This window comes from Epargyreus clarus, unplaced genomic scaffold (genome assembly GCF_041222505.1).
Source record: "Epargyreus clarus isolate Ecla_fem2 unplaced genomic scaffold, WU_Ecla_fem_2.2 ptg000007l, whole genome shotgun sequence".
Classification (NCBI taxonomy): domain Eukaryota; kingdom Metazoa; phylum Arthropoda; class Insecta; order Lepidoptera; family Hesperiidae; genus Epargyreus; species Epargyreus clarus.
In genome coordinates this window covers 9,212,056-9,231,607 of record NW_027332215.1, presented here as the reverse complement: position 1 = coordinate 9,231,607, position 19,552 = coordinate 9,212,056, and the positions used below count along the sequence as shown (strand labels likewise).

The following is a 19,552-nucleotide window of genomic DNA, read 5'->3' as shown; positions in this document are numbered from 1 at the left end:
ATTTCGATAGGTGTTTTACCTATCGAGTTACGTAGTGGCTCACACTACGGATTTTAGTTCTACGAGTAACCACCAGAGGCGCTGTACAATTTTTCATACATTTATTTTCCGCAGTCGCTAGCGAGTAAAACTTTTGTAAACTCATGGTAGTGCTACTGAATTAACGCGACGTTCCGTTCACCGTAAAGAAAGTTCGTTTGTTATTAATAAATAGCCCATTTTTCGAAAAAAATATCAATGAAAGGCACATATAATACGTATACGAATTCATAAACACTTTCCCAAAAAGTGTCAAGTAGCCAATTATATTATCTTTTCGTATTACGTATATGCCCGAAGAAGCCATGTATGTAAATTCGACCAACGCGAAAATAATAAAAACAGAAGAAAATAACCGCACTTGTTTTTCCAGCCAGTTAAATATTATTAATTTTAATAGTTACACAAATTAATAAGAATATAGCGTAACACTGGCTCGTAACTACTGTTGATGTTTATAAATAAACTATAATTTGTGATTTGTAACTCTTACTCATGACTTAATACTCGTATTAGGAGAATAAATATTAAGCAAGATAAATATAGCTTTATATCATACTTTAACATTATTGAAAAATAGTTTCGTGAATTACAGGAAACAGCTATATCAGTTACTTCATAAATAATTTAAAAATAAGATTCATAGTAAATTGTAGTTCTGTCACATGCATCCCCGTACCTTTTTTTTAGTTTACGAGGGGAAAACCTTCAAACGGTACCCGACGACCTGGGAGCGACGCCGGGTTATGTGGGATTTTAACCGCACTAAAACCCCCCGGGTACCGTCCTCAGCGCTTGGTGGAAAACTCCGGGAACTCGGATGGAACACAACCAGAGTCCTCCGAGCGCGATGTCCCTATCAGGCTCTGCCCACGGACAATGCTTCCCCATAACTGCACTACCGTTTGCTATTCCCATAATGTAAAAAAAAAATCAGACATGATTTTTTTTTCGAAATCATCGTAACCCTTAGGTATACTGTAATTAGAATAAGACGAGCTACTCACAGACCTGCCGCGGGGGCAATCTAGTGTGTAAGAGTGGGGATGACCCTTAATTGCCTACTTAATTTGATGTGTGTGGGCAAGCAGTGGCAATCTTGCTAGACTGGCCCTGCGGCAGGGACGCGGTACCACCCTTGGTCCCTAGATTGCCCCTACAGCTAAAACCTAAGCTAATCCTTAATTGTGGAATACTGCACCGCGGGCAAGTGTGTAGAGATACTTCTGATATCGGCACGACCGTCATACCCCCTTTTTACCCCTGCGTGTGTAACTAAACCTGAGTATTATAAATAAAAATGTTTTATATTATTATAAAGCTTTTCCTAAAAATATTTTCACCAAACTCTCCAAAAGTAAGTGTTTGGTTCACGAGCTCAACACTACTCGCAATCTAAAGTCTACTTGAATACTTCTATGAAACTCGTCTGGTTTCCGCTCTATAGTATTTTGATGTGTAAAAGTTATTTATAAGTTGAATCAACTTCTCACCTCTATTTGCATGTTTTATTTTAACTCGCGGTTATACAATTTTGTCGTATGTTATAAGTTAATTTTAAATTATGAACGTAGAACCCTTTGTAGTTCAACTCCGGAGGCACACCTTATTCTACTTCATAACAACAAGTTTTAACGGTGCTGTACTCGATTATAATCATAGTATGTATCCATATCCCTAACAAAAATAAATAGAAGCAACGAATGCACAAATACCCAAATAAAGGTTGTAAATGTATTTTAATTGTATGCTGTAACTAGTTTATTACAAGAACTGAATACTTCAAATCAAACTCTCGGAAAACTGAACTCAGCGGGCCGCGAGAGCCCTTCTGCGCCCGCACGCTGGTTACAGACTCTTAACCACGCTCTGTATTCGGTTCACTACTCTTTTGTTACAATTTAACCAGTTCGTTCCCCTTACCCTTCTAAAGCGTGTCACGAAAGATGTGTTACGAAATTTTAATTTTGAGCGATGAACCGTTACATCTATAAGATTTGATATGTTAATACATATTAATTTTAACTACTGTACTTACACTTATACTTTTTTATTTACAACCAAGAATCTCTATTGTATGACACAAGTTCATTTACAAGTAATGACTGTAAGAAAAAGTATAAAATATTAGAATTGGTATCATCCCACCAGCAAGATTTATTAATATTGTTGCTCATCTCAACGGAGTTCTAGCGCTCCTGTTAACTAGTGTAGGAAACATAACGACAATGAGGAAAAGCTTATAAGATCAATACACAACTTCGTGATGCAAAGTCGTAAGTAAACCTACACCTAAAACGTTTGTAAACTGCTAAGTATTATAAGAACAAATCCCGTCTGCTTAAAAAAATAACTGAAAAGGCAAATGACGTAGCCTTTATTGTTCACGAAGGGGAAACCTTCAAAAGGTACCCGGGGCCGTGGGAGCGACACAAGGTTATGTGGAACTCATACCGCACTAAAAGCCCCTCGCTGGCCGTCCTTGGCGCTACGTAAAGGACTCCGGGATCTCTAAAGGAAAAGAACCGGAGTCCTCTTAGCATTTTGCCCCGTCGGGTTCCACCCACTACACACGAGTGGAGTACACGTCGTTATACGACCACCGGGGATATACGGATCGTTCCCGGGGTCGCTAGTTGGGCGATTTGAGCTCCCACTCTTGCCGTCCGCAATCCCGTAAGCCAACGTAGGCGCTTCTTACGACAGGCAGGGGATACCGTAGCCCTATTCTGGTCCCAGAACTACAGGGACAAGTAACGTAGCCTATGTCACCACAATTTAAACAAATCCAAAGACACCTTATATGTTAAATCCGTTAAGACGTAGAATGTAAGAAAGAGTTGAAGGTATAAAATTTTTCATTACATGTCTCTACTCAACCTTATCACTTATTCGTAAGCTCCACATGCCTAACTTATATGGTTGAGGCAATAGTCCGCAGGAGGCACCTCTGCATTATAAGGGTTGAAGAGTTGAAGGTCAACGTTTCCATCATGGATCTCGGCCTATCAACTTTATTCAATATTCGTGAGCTCCAAATGCCTAACTTTTATGGTTCAGGCAGTAGGCACTGTTGCATTATCAGGGTTGAAGAGTTGAAGGTCAAACTTTCCATCATGTCTGCTTAAGGATCTAGCACATATTCGTAAGCTCCAAAAGCTTAACTTCTATAGTTTAGGCAACATGCAGGTCTGAGTTCTAGGGTTGAAGAGTTGAAGGTAAATTTTTCGATCATATTACATTAATCTAGATACTCGATGTTGATTTTAAGTTTCCTGAGAATAGTGTAGGCAGAAGGTAGCATAAAAAATGCAAAAACAGGGGTAGTGATAATGAATGCCACCGCATAACTCAAAGTTATAATCATGGGATGATAGTTGACGATACCCAGGTCGAAATAAGTACCACGATAAAACACCTAAATCAAATAAAAAACAAAATTGAAATTGGTTAAGAAATATTCGAGTTATTCAAGTTTTCAAGAAATCGGAGTTTCCCGATTTTCCGGAAAAACTAGCAAAAATTTTCAAACTTCCACAGAAGTGCACTCCCTGTGAAATTAGCCGCATGGTGTTTGAATCATGTCGATCCGTCGCAGCATCGAGAAAAAATCGCTGGAATGTAAAAAAATAAATAAATAAATAAATATATATATATATATATATATATATATATATATTAAAATTAAAATACAGTAAGTTCAAATCCCATGTGAAAGTAATTATTACAATAAAAATAATTAGCAATATATAAAACATTAAAACGTCATTAACTAATTTGTTTACATTTTTGCATAAATTAAGTTATAGGTTTGATCATTTATAAACACTGTGAAAAATATGAACATTGGCGCCATAATATGATTAACAATCTTTTATGAACGTTTTTAAAGAAGAGTAACATATAAAATCAGTAAGCAATTGAATAAGATATAATATTAGCAAAATAAGTTTTTAACATAAAGAGGCTTTTGTATGTTACTGATATATTAATTTAACTTATAAAAATGGATGCATTATTAATCAGCACCATCTATCAACGATAAACGGGCAAAATCAAAACAGTATTATTTAATATTTATTACAGAATTATTGCTAATGAATTATGTTCAAAATAAGTTATATAAAATTAGCAATACGTTTTAAATGAATTCTAGAATTATAAAACATTCAGAAACAATCCAAATTACATATAATAACATGTTTATTAAGTCTCATATAAATTGCATCCGTAAATTGCAACAAGGATATTTTATAGATGGCAAAGAAATTATAATTATTAAGTTTTAAGTCATAAAACGTTTAATATTTTTTTAAATATAAATAATTATATTATATTAAAATTTACTTTAATATAAACAATTATATTAAGTTACCATTATAATTTTTGGAACCAAAATACATAGATTGATAAACTTGCAAACTTACAATTTATAAAACTTGCCACTAGATGGCGCTATTATACCCATGCGACCATATATACATCTATATACAACGTACATAAACAGCAACCTAACCATCAAGTTTTAATGTTTTGATTTTAAAGTTTTCTTGTACTTCTATGCATTGATACGTGTATTTTTATGTACTATTAAACAAATCATCAAGTGATTAAAGTTGAAAAAATATTTGAAAATATGCAAGAAATTGATTTACATGATAATGCAGAAGAATCCAAAAAACACATGGATGCGGTTAATTGGTAAGCTTATCGTTTACATTTATGAATAATATACATTTTAAATACGAACAGCTAGATCTTTTATTTAGTGTTTTTATTATTATTATTTTTAATCAATTGATTAAATATATTTTTATATTTATATAATATTTTGTAATCCTTATATTAAATTATTACGACCCATTTCTATTTTTGAATTTAAGTTTAAGAATGATATTATAATTCAAAGTGAAAGAAATCAATCATCCTAAAATTGGATTTGTATACTATAAATTGAACACAATTATTATTATTATTATTATTATTCATATTATTTTGTAACATACTTTATGTAATACGCATTATTGAAGTAATATAAATAATCCGAATAATTACAGATATATGTTTGTTTCTCTTATCATTTTAGCAGATGCGTTCATTTACCCTTTTTTTCTATTCGATATATATCATAATTATCGTTCGTAAGGAGTAAACTCCAATCGTGCGTCGTAGCTGACACACACACACTTTTTTTACCTCAATCATATGTTGGGTACCTTGATACCTTTTTCTACCATTTTAAACCAAGACCCTGAAATATTAGTAAATGTATGTAGTAAACCAAAGTTATCATGCCAACTGTTGGAAAGAACGTTTGCAGTGCCAGTTAGGTATTATTATAAATGCAACTAGCAGGTGGTTCATAAAACAAATACTTTTGGAGGCTGGTAAACCGCATATACAACTCAACAAGATTTAACAATTGCTATCCTCTGTTAAAAACAGTGATTGACAAATTAACGTTTCCTTCGAAGCACAGAGGCATATAGAGACTGGCGGCTTAACGAGTCATTCGAAGCAAGCTCGCATTTACTCACTAACGGTCACTCATCCACTCGACAGCGGCCAACGTTGCTTAACTTTATACATTAGTTGCAATCTACGCAAGCCCGGGCTGTTCGCGTTCACTGTAACTCGAAAGTAATTGAATTAAGAATGTATGTATAAAGTATAAAGTAAATATTGACAAAATCACTTAAAACCGTGAGCCCATCCGTTAACTAGCTAAAATCAGAATAAATATCCTGTGGACATAACGAACGATCAAAAGCCAATCTGGTTCAGAACACAACTAAGATCTTAGTAGTTACAATCGAATCATGAAGAGATCTTTGTGTACGCAACGTGCTCCGCTTGATGTCCGACGAATCAGACTCGTTCGAGCATTGCTATCCTACTCGTTATTTTCACAGCAAATAGTAATGATTGATTCGATACAGGGAACAATCGTCATAGATTTACTTTTATTATTTTAAGGTATATTCGTTGCTATCTACTTAATACTTTTATTTTAGATAGCTTTTATTACCTGGGTATGTAATATGTATGTAACGGAATCTTTGAACAGTATTTTGACCCCCAAGAATGGGATTCATTACTTATGAAATGAAAATGCAATAACCATAATCGGCAACCTTTAGCGTCGGAAGAGTCAAAAATTACAATTTACAAAATTTCTAAGTTTTTAAAGAGCCACAAAATTATTTCTCGTCAACAGGAAATACTCGTATGTAGTAGGTACTTAAATAGATAAAGTTTTATTAAACAGAAAGAAAAACTACTAATTTTATTCATAAGAACAATCTAATATTTAGGTACAACACTCTTGTACTTCAATAAAAAAGAATTGAGCTAACAAATGAAACGATCAACAAAGCCATGGCTTTGCTTGGTTATTCAAATAAAAAAAATGACTTTACTAACCAATGTAACTTGTACGAAAGGATTTTTATTTTTTATAAATTAAATCATATTTGTGTATGGAAATAAAGAGCCGCAGTTTCACATCTAGTGAGCCGCAGGTTGCCGACCCCTGAGTTTGTCCAATTATCCTAACCAGTTACATCTAGTGAGCCACAGGTTGCCGACCCCTGAGTTTGTCCAATTATCCTAACAGCGGCAGTCTCGACATAGATAGCGATTGCTTAGCGACCGAATTCGGTTGATAAGCCTTACCGATCGTAATTTAACGATTTTTGGTAGTCTCGACTATGAAAACTACCGACTGTCATCGCAATCGTATCCAATTCATTTGTCAACTTTACGATATTCGCAAAACATTTATCGTGTAAATTCGACAGCCCGATAAGTGATCGTTACGATCGTTAAGGTATTTAAACTACAATTATTTCCAAAAAAAAAAAGACATATTTACCTCAGGCGTATTTAGCTTATAATATTTTTGAGCTTGAGCATCGTCGCAAAACGGTAAAGCGGCGACGTATCATGAGAAATGGACGTAATGAACAAAATTTGGATGAAGATGAGTTTCTGAGGCTATCATGTTCTTTTGATTTACAATAAAGCATATATGTACTGTATTCATTAATTCATTTATAATATGTTAGGTGCTGATGGGTACTCCTTAGTCTTGGGTGATGACACCCATAAAATAACAAATTTTCTTGTGCGTAATATATGTTTATTCTCAAAATATGGACACATTAAAAAAACATTATTGTTTTTCTTCTTAACCTTCTTATTTTTGAGACATCCACATTTTATTCAATGCCTCTGCCAAAACTATTGTAGCTTCTGCTTGCACCTTATCTGCTTCAGCGTACATGTAGGAGGGCTCCGCCTGTTGGTAGTTGACAAACTTTAAGTAATCACATACAAATTTTTAACTATATTAAAGAATTAATATGATCCTTGATAAAAAACAATGTTGACGTTGTCTCATAACCTTTCAAACAGATTCAAATAACAAACGTCAAATTGGCTAGTGTTGCAGTAACATACATTACAATGTCCACTGATTTTATTACAATTCTCGATATATTAAAGCTATATCACTAAAATGGAATAGATTTATAAAAACATATTTACTAATAATATTTCACATACGTTTTTAGTAATTGAAAAAATGAATTAATTATTTTTATTAAAGTAACTTCACCAATTCTGCCTTACATTTTTTAAGGTGCAACATTTCTTGAAATAAATTGTCACTGTTATGAATACGGTTTTCGCTATCGTACCGACGTCTCAAGTACCGACTTTGCGTGGAATTTGAGTAGTCGAGACTTGCATTTGTCGTAAAGAAGATTTCTGCAAGCGATATTTTTCGTTAAGATTTAGCGATCGATAGTTAACGTCAGATTCGTTACGAATGTCGAGACTGCCGCCAGCATTTTTAGAACTAATCGAAATTGACCGGAAAAGCACAAATTAATATTGATTGCATTAGATGAAATGATTAAATTATAAAATAGTTAATAAATAAACCGGACGCGTAGTAAACTTGCGTGGAGAGGGTTCCAGTCTAAAAGCACAGTACAAGTATCTATATCCTTATGCTGTGCTAAAAGCTCTAAGATACAAAACGTGGATATATCTGTCCGTCAGAGGATTTTATCTAATAACCTAATACACTTTATTATTTTACAAGACTTTGTATTGATATGCCGCTTTAACAAAAAATACAAAAATTAAAATAGGGAGGGGTGAACCGGCTTTTTTCAGTTAACTATGCAAATTGCAAATTTCACAATGCAAATGCAAATTGCCTAAATAACAATATTAAAAAACACTAAAAATGAAAAGCCAGATATGGAGTGTATTCTCAAGTATTTGCAGCATTGACAACCATCCTACGGTGGTCGGAGAGGCGCTATAAGAACAAGAAAAAATAAAAGAACGAAAATTTGTTTTTACGGAAACCTCTGCATTCAAGCGACTCGTACATACAAAGTCTCGGAAAGTGTCTCCTGATATATTAATATTATTAGAATTAAAGAAAAAATTAGTAATGAAGACATTGCCTAAGTGGTCTCTTAAAAAATCTCAAAACTGTGAAGTTTCCAATTTGAATTTGGCGTGTAGGATTGTAGATTGAACCATTTTCATCCTGGTAGAAAAGCCGCGCCCAGCATTCGAACCATAACGGATTGACATTGTGTTACATCACTAATTGGAATCTTTTCTAGGGTTCCGTACTGTTCCTTAATTGATTCCTAGATTAAAAAATATTTTTACTTTGTAGTTGATTTTATCATAAAAGCGTGTTTTTTAGTTTTTTGAACTATATTTATTTATTATTTTTTAGTATTTGTTGTTATAGCGACCATCATTATGCATCGTCTGTAAAAAAATCAAGTGTTTAAGAGACGGTTTAAGAGATAAAGCCCTGTGACTCACGAACAGACAGCGGAGGGTTTCGTTTTACCCTTTGAGTACGGAATCCTAAAAATCATTCTACAAGAGGGCATTACAGATATGTTTCAGAACATTTGAGTTATGGGGAAATAACATTATTATTTTCTAAACTAAAAATCACGCTATATCAGTTATTGAAACTAAAAAGCAATAATTATTTGCAATCTAGTAACTTGCCTCTAAGGCGCTCGAACAATCTCGCCTCGATAATCGTTAATCCTGGGGATGTTGATAAGTACAATGGTACCAAATTAATAAAAACGTGTATTGTCATCGGTTTTTGATAATTTTTCAAAATTTTGAATTAAACTGAACGTTCAAAGTGGATAGAAATCGGGTTCAAAGATTCCGTTACTCTGTTACGTACATTCATACATACATACATACAATCCAAGCTAATAAAAGCGTGTTAATAAAAATAAAAATAAATACGTGGTACGGAACCCTCCGTGCGTTTTAATTTTTAATCTCATGTCTCAAATAATATGAACTTTATGAATGAATTATTCTTCTGCACCAACGGATGCTGCGTCATACTTTAATGTGTTTCACTACGCAAATGAAAACTCTAGATTAAAAACTCATTTCATAAATGGGAAAAACTGTACATTCTTGCTTAAGTACGTACGTTGTACGTACAACTCTTGCTTAAGCAGTGTATTTTTTCTTTTACTTTACTAAAAAAATCATCATCATCACCAACCCATTACTGTCCCACTGCTGGGCACGGGTCTCCTCTCAGAGTGAGAAGGATCAGGCCATAGTCCACCGCGCTGGCCAAGTGCGTATTGGTAGACTTCACATACCTTCGAGATTACTTTTTTTTAACCTCAGGTTTCCTCACAATGTTTTCCTTCACCGTTTAGCAAGTGATAATAAATTTCTAATGAAATACAACAAAAACAACACAACATACAACATGTTTTTTTTTTCATTTTCTGAGTTAAAAATGTAAGAAATCCTCTCCGCTTAAGTAATTTACAAACAAACAAGATTCAAGCGAAAAACGTAACCTTTCCTTGGTAGTCGGTAATAACGGCTATCATGATTGTTCTTCAAAACAAACGTTTTAACAATTTTGACTATTCTATACTTAAGCCGTTTTTTATGATTTTAACAAGTGTTTTCTTGAATTGCAATACATTGGAAATGTTACAGACTGAAAGCTAGCGACATCTACCGATTACTACAGGAAACAGATACTGTAGTATACAAAGTGTAAAGACCTTAATAACTTTTGGACAGATGTCGTTATTATTTCGTTAATTTACCGGTCTACCGGGATGGCTCAAAAAACGCGTTATATCCCAAAATAGTTGCAAAGATTAAAGGTTTTAATAAACTTTTGTGAATTTTACTAAGAAATAACAAAAACTTTTTAAAACATATAGAAATAAATATTAACTTTAATTAAAAAAAAAACGATAAAAATACATATTTTGTAATTTGTTAAATTTATTTAATTTTTAAGGTAATAAACTAGTCTTCGATATTATGATTGTTTATTTACTATTGTTACTAGCACAAATAACGACATCTAGGGATAGCTACCTGAAGTCGTTGGAATTATACTTACAAGTATGCACCCCTGTACACTGTAGTTAGGCCTGTAGGTCGAACTAAAGCGTTTTTATAAATTTCGCTAGATGTCATTAACTTTCAATTGCGTAATATATTAATTTGTGTACAGAATAAAAAAAATCACATAACTTTGTACAGCAATTGTAATAAAAATAAAAACAGCAAGAAGTACTTATTAATTTATTAAACGCACAAAACTTTGAAAAATCAAAGGATGCCGGGGTTCGACCCGCGGACCCTCCGGCTGAGAGGCCGAATTGCAACCGTAGCAAATAAACTGAATTTAATTGCACCTACAATACTAATATGTCATTATTTAGACAATATGACAATGGATAAGGTAAAGATAATATCGATATCTTCCTTTAAGGGCCGATTTCACCAACGTCGCATAAATCTTATTCCCAGAATAAGTCGTTAGTTACTCGCGAGTAAGCCTATTTTACGTTTCACCAAAATTTATCCTAGTGACAAAATCCCTATACTGAAGTAAAGTCGTATACCGCCGATTTCGGCCGAATAAGCGGCTATTCTTCGATTAGTAGTGTCATTTTTCTGTCACTGTATTGTATGTTGTACAACTTGTACTTATTACTTATATCATTAATTAAAACCTTAATAATGGCACGTCGTCTAAAGACAGAAAATCGGTTTTGTTTAATAGTACTTTATATAATTATGTAAAACAATAATAAAGATTTGTTTACGCCAAATTAAAAAAATCGAAATACGACAAAATTAAATGAAAAAGCCACTGTCAACTAAACTGTCAAGATAACGTATTATCCGACCAAATGTAAGAATATGCAGCGCTAATGTGCAAGTATACGTCAAACTGACTATTTTACTTGGATGCATTACGTATTTGTTCAATTCATTCGTTCAACGTCACAGAGTAACTATGTGAGAATAAGATATCCTTAGACTAACGTGGTGAAACGAAATTGAAGTTAACCATGGAATAAATTGACAGAGTAACGTTATACCGGGATAGCTACTCTAGTATAAATTAAGTGTTGGTGAAATCGGCTCTAAAAGGGTTTATCTAAAAACCAAATATTGTGTTATCTAAATCATTCTTGTGTTATTTATTGAACAATTTCTTCTTTATTTTTTTTCTGACATTTAAAAATTTGTAATCCTAATTTATTAGTCTCATAACAACAGCTTTAAATGTTTTTATAATTCCATGAACTATCAAGTTTAATGACTGGCTCCACTAGTACTATGTATTATAATGAAAGACTTAATAAAAAATATTGTACCTGTAAATTCACCAATAACGTCACAAAACGCTTTCATAAAGTGTACTCAAATTTCGCTGTTATTAGTAACGACCCTGTGGCGCAATGGTAGCGCGTCTGACTATGAATTGGAAGGTTGCGTGTTCGAATCACGTCAGGGTCAAATTTAGTTTGTTGAACAAAATTATTATGCCAGCCATTTTCCATATATATTTTTAATATATTTTTTTTCAAAAATTTGTACCGAAATAATTATTATATTTCTGATTTAATTTTATAATATTTTAAATAATAGTCGTTTTTATTTAATTTTATAAATTTACAAGTAAATTTGGTAAATCTATATGTATGTTGGAGCAAATACGGCAGTTGTCCTATGATAAAATGAAATGATTAAACACCTGAGGTAAAACTACCTGCATCTTAAATAGGAAAACAAGTGCACGTGCGCCGGTCCTATAAAAAGGGCCGTACTGGCGACATCGGGGCATGGTCCTTTACAGCCGCAGCTGGAGGTTGAGCAGCATCAGGCTGGCTCCCTCATGGCCGCAGCTAATGAACCAACAGATCGTCGCGGAGCTCCCAAGAGAAGCCGGAGAATGAGGAAGAAGGCCAAGGCCGCCCCCCTTACAGCACCACCCGCACCAGCACCTGCTACTCAACAGCTTCAACACAAGGAGCCCAGGAAAAAGAAGTTGACTACCGCAACCCCCACTCCCGCAACAGGGAGGAGCAACAGGGAGTCCTGCAACATGCAACTGAGGTTGCTGCAGGATCTGTCCGTAATGCTACAGCAGGTCATAACTGCAATAAGTGAGGGCCTCGACGTAGGGCCGGCTATTCGGAGCGGCATCGTAAAGATGTCCGCCCACTGTGAGTAGTGGGCCCTACGTCAGAAACAAAGATTCCCCCCGCAGAATGCAGGGAAAAAGATCAAGAACGACGGACCGACCTGCAGCGCCAGCAGCACCAGACCAATGCGACCAACCAGGCATGACAGGGGACTCCCTGTCTACCACCCCCCATAAGACCTACTTGTGTCCACAAGTAGCGGGAGCTCACCTCCTTCGAAAGGCTAAGCCTTTGTAAGGACACCTGCAGGGCCGATATTCGGCCTGCAAGAAGAAATTCACTGTCATCGGGGCATTACTGCTCGAGCTGTAGAACAGTGCGGACCTCCTTAGGACGTCGTTACGCTGCCCGAAGAATAAACGAAGCTCAACAATTCTCTTGTGGTTTTCTTTCGAAAGTTTGAACGTGAGTCATCGCCAACATTACAACAATTGTGACGTCAGCGGTGCTGACGTCACACCTCTTTTACTCCGTTATGTATATACAGGGTGAATTTTTCAAACGGGCCTTCAGGGCCAAATCCCAAACTATAAGGATTAGTGAAAAATGCTGAAAGAAGTAACGAGGACGATTTTGATAAAACAACTAATTCAGCATTACTAATTCATTCGCCGATCCAGCGGGAAACCCTGGAAAGAATCACTGTATGTAAGGCCGCATATCTTAAGCTAAACACCAAAAGTTGTGAGAGGGGGTTTTAGTAAGTAAATAATTTGCCATACCGTTAGCAACAAACAGTTGCCATACGGTTCCCATGTATGCGTTTGTGTTTTGTTTTTTACATACCACGGGATCGTTATGATTTTTTAATAATTCTTGTATCTTACATGAAACTCATATTTTAAAGAAGTTTCATTACAGTCCACTAATTAGGGTTTTAGTGTATGTTTCTAAAAAATGCTTGACCAATTTAAGTACACAGTGGCGAAAAAATATATGTATTTTTTTTTATATTTGAACTTGACGATAAAGCAGCCGTCCTACCTGATGGAAAGTAGTTAACGTCGCCTGTGGACATTTGCAACGCCAGAGGAGTCGCCAATGCATCGCCGGCTTTGAAGGAGAGCTCTTTTAGCACCTTTTTTGAAGAGCCCCATGTCATAGCGCTCCGGGAATACCTCGGGAGGAAGCTCATTCCACATCTTACACGTCCGTGGCAAGAACGTCCGTGCAAACCGTACCGTGGAGGACCGCCGAGGACATGTATGTCGTGGATATCGATATAGTTGTTTAATACGATTGCTAATTTTATTATCTGTACCTCAGGTAGACGTCGTGACGTCACTTTTATTTAACAATGGTGCGCCATGCGGACAGAGTCGTATTCGAGAATGAGGGTAGTTGACCGTGAGACACGGACCCGGTCACATCTCCAATGCGATACTGTCGGTTTACCTTATTAACGCGTTTGATCGCTATGGTTATTTTGCTATATGTATACTTGACCGCCTAACTGTGATAACTTATTTTATTATTACTGAATTACTGACTGACGTATTCCTTTGATGTCCTAATTCGTGTTTTGTCCGACATGTATATATAATTAATAAAAAAATCTTCTTTTAATGATATATTAAATAATGTTACTTTATCGATAAAATTGTTACAGGTACAAATTTACAATTACTGTTATTTGTATTTCAAATCATATTTTTTACGCGGGCGAATTCGCGGGTTCTGATAGTGTCATATGAAATCGATTTCGATATTATTTTTTGTACTAGTACATTTATTGTACTATATAATGTGTATCAAAGTAATATTTTTATTTAGTATCTCAAAATGTAAATGTGCAATATTACAGTTCCAAAATATATATAACATCAAAAAATATAAACTTTTTTGATCCGTAGCCAAAAGTCATAGCACGGAATGCCTTTTATAGGTGCAAGTACTAGCAATCCCCCCGCGCTTCGCACAGGCAGAATAGAAAAGTGTCTATTGTTTTCGTAGTGAACTATCAGCTTTTTGAAGGTGGTAGAACTATTGGTGGTTAGACGCCGTCGGCACCACCGCCACATCTATTAACAGCCTATGCCTATGCCTAATAACAGAAGCGGCGGTAGCGGCGCATCAGGAAAACAATCGATACTATCTTCTATGTTATGGTTACTTTGTATTAAATCGAACGAAAATCACCTGTATTGATAGCGAGTGCCTCCATATATTCATCCCGCAAAAAGTTATACTCGTAGGATCTTCTAAACTATAAGTCCAATTTACATGCTATAAATAAAGAACAAACTTTATCTACATTAAACGCTTGATTTTTAAAACAATTTATTTTGATAAGGATTAATATTTGGTATCTATTAAAACCATTTTAATATGAACTTAATTATTGTCTTCTTTTTTAATCATAAAACAGTTATTGTGGAGTACGCAACAAAAATAGACATATGCCATCGCGGACTTATTTGTAGATATTGTCTTGAATATAAATAAATAATGTTCTACAGTATTGTACACCAAGGTGTACAATACTGTAGAACATTATTTTAATTTATCTTCACCCGGCGACTACAATGTAAGCCAAAAAAATGTGTTTTTTACGAAATCTGTAAAATTATCAGTGTTTTTTCTACGAGTAGTATGTTATGATTGTATTTTTTTTTTTTGTTTTCGAGGGGGAAACCTTCGAAAGGTACCCGGTGCCGTGGGAGTGACACAGAGTTATGTGGGATTCTTACCGCACTAAAACCCCCCCGGTGGCCGTCCTCGGTGCTGCGTAAAGGACTCCGGGATCTCCAGAGGAACGCAACATCCTCTTAGCGCGTTGCCCCGTCGGGCTCCGTCCAGGTGAGCATACCACTCGCCACACCGTCTGTTGTACACGACGGTGTGCGACCACACATACCGCCGTCCTTCCCGGGGTTGCTGGCCGGGCGGTTTGACCTCCCACTCTTGCCGCCCGCAACCCCGGAAGCCCCCTTTAGTCGCCTCTTACGACAGGCAGGGGATACCGTAGCCCTATTCTGGTCCCGGAACTACAGGGACATCGCGCCGGGGACCCTTATCTACGGCCGCAGCGACTTCTCCTCCGAGCGGGTTCAGCGCGCTCCCTAGCTCGTTCGGCGTCTTCCTTCGCAGACATGACCACGTCGCAGAAGGTGATCATGCCGTTCCAGGCTTCGACCTGGGAAGCGGATACAACTGTCCGACAAGTAGGCCTTCAAAACTTCCTGTACATAGGAAGGCACTTGGTGAACAGACAGGCCCTCCATGATCGCTCTCCAGGGCAGAGAGTTAAAAGCGTTGACAATGTCAAGGCTTACTGCCAAGACTACTCTACCCTGGGATATGGCCTGCTCTGAGAGCATTCGGACTCTGAGGATGGCGTCCACCGTTGAACGCCGCTGCCGGAAGCTAACTGGTTGTCGGAGAGGTCCGGGCCATGACACGCTAAGTGCTGGCTAATTCGAGAAGAAATGATCCTCTAGAATAGCTTGCCCGCCTCATCCAACAAACAGATGGGTCTGTACGCTGATGGGGAGTCTCGAGGCTTGCCCAACTTGTGCAACAGCACCAGCCTCGCCTGTCTCCACACCGACGAAAATCGTCCATAGCGGAAGCAGGCGGTGAGCAGGTTTTGCCGCCTCCCCCCCAGCACTGTCAGCGCCAAGACCCAAGCCTGGCCTGGGATACCAAGCCAAGCCTCGCCATGCGCTTTATGGCTCCGTCGAGCTCACAATCAGTGACCGCCAGGTCATCCGACCAACCAGGGAGATCCGGCGACGCGGCGGGAGAACCCGTTACGTCAGTGGTTCCTGGAAACAGGCTGTCCACCACTGTATCCACGAAATGCGGGTCCAGAGTTTCCGTGAGAGGAGGCACCCATGGACGTAACTTACCGAGCACCATCCTGTACGGGCGTCCCCATAGGTCTCGGTCAAATGATTGTATTATACCTACATACGAACCTTATTGTTGAATCACTCTTGTCTATTAAAAAAAACCGCATCAAAATCCGATGCGTAGTTTTAGAGATCTTAGTGAACATGGGGACAAAATTGAGAAAGTATGAGAAAACTGATAAATGGAACACTCCACGCTTTTTCCACAATTATACTATTTACTGTTCCTGAATTGGTTCCTAGATTGAAAATTATTTTCTACTTTTAAGTTGATTTTATCATGAAAGCGTGTTTTTTATTTTTTTGAACTATATTTATTTTAACAACAGTTTTTGGTGAAGATGGTAGAACCCTTTGTGGTTCCACTCCGGCGGCATCATCGTCACACGTATTTCTGCTTCATAACAATATTTTTAAGCGCTGCTGTGTTCTAGTTTGAGGGGTGTTATAAGGGAGACGAAGCGTTTCAGCTTAGTCCTCATGACTAGCGGCGCATCTTTGTCCGCCCTCGGGTAGGAATGTATAATCCTATCTTGGGTTGATGACAGAAGTCTTTGGGCGGACTGTGGATAGGTGGACTGCGTGCTCGTCTGCTACTTCTATATTATAATAATATAATAGTGATGAGATCTATTTTAATACACATTGTTATATATCCGTCTGACATGCCAAGGATTCCGGATATGAAGTACTTGTATTCGGTGTTTGTGTTACTTTTAAAAAGTATAAGAACTATTCGGAATTTGGATGAAATAAGACTGTTAGTAGACCACAATTTATTTGTCACATAGCAGCAGTATGTCAATCTATGTTGTATGGAATGTTATGGCTTGAAATGTGATGGCTCGTAAGTTATATGAGATTTAAAAGAAGCTAAAAAACATTTTTATAAATTTAGCAAGCACTACTAACATACAATTTAACAGACTAAGTAGATGTTTAAATAAGGCGCCAGAGCCTTCACGCATGCGCTATAGTTAGGCGTACAGCAAGAAATATTAACAGCTTTAAATGTTTAGTCACAGACTCCGATTTTTTTGGCTGACATTCTGTATCTATGATTTTGGTCATTAAATTAATTGTTTTATGGTACCTTATGATAAAGCTATTACTTTAACTTATTACAGTAATATTTTACTTGTGTTAAAACCGCAACATTAATTCATTCTGAATCATTTTTGATAGACTTATACAATTAAAATGAAACCTATAAAATTATTTTAATACAAATTTATTTAGTTGGTAAAGAAATAAACATTTATAATAAATAAGCATTTTTATGTCTCGCTAACTTTATGAGGCAAGAGTGGAAATTTATGTGACTTTGAGAAATCATTTAAATCAAGCGTAAAATATTTTTTATTGAATAATAATTGTTTAGTTTAATTTATCGTTTTATTGTAATGTTAGCAGTTTAATATTATACCAAAATCATGACTGATCAAAAATAACCTTTTGACATAAGATGACTTTTGACATTTGATGGTTGGGGTGAGGTTTTGAGATATAAGATTGCGAACCATAGAGAAACACAATACATGTCATAGATGATACACGTGTTGCGAGCCGTCACGGTGTGGATCAATATAATGTTACTACATTACGTTAAACACATAAGACGAGTGTTTAAAATATTTTTAATATTCAATAAAAACATGTTTATTGGGGAGAAAATTTACGTGTACATTTGATTATCTTATTATTAAAAAAAATTTTAGTAGCTACGACCACACAGCCACACCGAAGTTGTTTTTACGCTAGTTCATTAACCACCCGCTAGATGTAGTTGTACCAAAAACACTATTATATCTTTAATTTGTATTATAACCCCGAAAATAGGTCTCAAATAAAAATAATCTATTTCCAAATAAAGAATCACTTTATATTGTTCGAAGTACATCCCATTTGAATATTAAGTTCGATTGAAATTTACCTGGTAGTGTTAGAGCCACAGACCTGTATTGTAGGTCTGGGGTTAGATGGTGAGTTTTGCATAGCTTCAACAGATGGCAATATCCAATTTCTGAAACACGCTAACGAGATGATTTCGTGAACGTATAAAAGCCCGGCTTTTCTCCGTTCTTTTATACGTTCCAAGATGATACGTATGGAGACATGAAGACTTCAAGACATCAAGATATGAAGGCCTGCTCTTTCTAAAGTTGTTGCTGTAGCAAATTTTTGTTAGCCGTCAGCTTTCACTGATGGCACAGAAACGAGGTGAAATTCCAAATGTTTGTTCTGAAATAAGGTTGTATGGTTGGTTTTCGACTTTGATATTAGTTATCAATATCGATTTACTAAAATAACCGTTCCCAGCCGTTTCTGACCGATATAGGGCATTGAGTAATTACTGTCTATCCACAGGCTAGCTTTTTTTCTTATGGCCATGAATATAAGTATTTTCCTCACGCTTGTTCTTACATTAAGGGTATAACTAAAAACGAAGATGTATAATGTTTTAATACAAATTAGATTAATTTGAAAATTAGTTTTCAAATTTATCTAATTTGTATTAAAACATTAGTTTAATTAGTAGGGTGTAAGGGGACATAACATCTCAAGTCTCAAAAGTCAACCTCACCTGCACGCGGTACACCCTGCTGAAAAACGAACGAGGCAAGTGACGACCGAAATGATGGCGGAATACCCATCACATTTACACTGGACATCAAATGACAGTGCCAATGACGGGCAGCAGCGTCAGATGGTAGAAAGGTCTAGTGTCTGCGATCGCCAACCCGCTTGCCCAGCGTGGCGATTAGGGCAAACCTCCCAAATGGATTGCGCGACACATAAAGGGCCCCTAGTTCCCGGCCGCTCCACCAGGCCAGGCCACGGTAGCGGTCATGGTATCGGTGGGGCAGGGGGTGCAAAGAATCCCCGGGCTACGGTAGGCTACCTCAAAAAACTGACCCTGGCGACGTACAATGGACGAAGTTTGAGGCTTGACAAAAGCATTGCTGAACTCGAGGTAGAGTTGGAGAGAGTGAATTGGCAGATTTTAGGGCTATGCGAGGTCCGAAGACAGTGGGAGGACAGAATAACCTTAAAATCAGGCCATCTCCTCTACTTCCGAGAAGGCGATCGCCTCTCTCAAGGCGG

The 19,552-nt window shown here is 36.6% G+C and overlaps 1 non-coding gene across 1 annotated transcript; it reads left to right on the top strand.

Annotated features, from left to right (window-relative positions):
• The first annotated feature begins 11,832 nt into the window (after window positions 1–11,832).
• TRNAH-AUG (transfer RNA histidin (anticodon AUG)) lies at window positions 11,833–11,904 on the top strand. The gene has a single exon. It is a non-coding gene; the product is annotated as a tRNA-His (tRNA).
• Window positions 11,905–19,552: the final 7,648 nt, after the last annotated feature.